Source organism: Dipodomys spectabilis, unplaced genomic scaffold, assembly GCF_019054845.1.
Source record: "Dipodomys spectabilis isolate Male_0828 unplaced genomic scaffold, ASM1905484v1 ptg000116l, whole genome shotgun sequence".
In the NCBI taxonomy this organism is placed as follows: Eukaryota; Metazoa; Chordata; class Mammalia; order Rodentia; family Heteromyidae; genus Dipodomys; species Dipodomys spectabilis.
In genome coordinates, this window is record NW_024870793.1 from 1,256,191 (window position 1) to 1,257,106 (window position 916).

Sequence of the window (916 nt, forward strand, 5' to 3'; positions counted from 1 at the left end):
GACATTCTTTCAGATGGAGGTATAGAATTCCTATTCACACACACACACACACACACACACACACACACACACACACACACACACACAATGGAAATCAATCAATCTATCTATTTATCTATCTATAACATTTTCTTGATCCATTCATGTACTGAGAGGTATCGATGTTGGTTCCATATTTTAGCTATGGTAAATAATGCTGCAATAAATATAGTAGTGCTGGTAGTTTTAGTATGGTCTTGTTTGTGATCATTTGGGTAAATGCCCAGAAGAAGTATTGTTGGGTCATAGGGGAGCGCTATGTGGAATCTTGTGAGGAACCTTCATACTGCTGTCCAAAGTGGCTGAAGAAGTTTACACTCCCACCCAAGAATGCAGTAGGGTTCGAATGCAGTAGGGTTCCCTTCTGGCCACATCCACTCCAGCGTCTGTTGTAAAAATATGGAACACCTCATGAGTTTGCTTGTCATCCTTGCACAGGGGCCATGGTAATCTTCTCTGTATCATTTCAATTTTAGTGTATGTGTTGGCGAATTGAGCACAGAACATTTTTTATATATAAAGTGTAATTGATTTTCTTAAACTAAACAATTCAACAAAAAGTAAGTTCTAAAGAATTGTTGTGAAATTTTAGAACCATGTATTTCTTATATAAGCACACATTTATGAATAAATCAAGATTGACATGTCACAAACAATATAATTCCAGATATTTGTTGTTCAAGGGATGTGTAAGAGGAGGAATTCAATTATTCTATACAAGGCACCTCTCATAATGAACATTGAAATAAGTGTTAAGGTTTGTTAAAAGTTTTAATGTTTTAAATATTTTTAATTTTGGGAATTTGCTTATATATATATGCCAAAATTAAGACTGTATGACAGGTCATAAAACTTTTCCATAAAGTATTTAAGATTT

At 34.2% G+C, this 916-nt stretch overlaps 1 non-coding gene across 1 annotated transcript; it reads right to left on the reverse strand.

Moving 5' to 3' along the window:
• Positions 1-432: 432 nt before the first annotated feature.
• LOC122115129 lies at positions 433-539 on the reverse strand. The gene has a single exon (XR_006148723.1). It is a non-coding gene; the product is annotated as a U6 spliceosomal RNA (small nuclear RNA).
• Between the last annotated feature and the right edge of the window lie 377 nt (positions 540-916).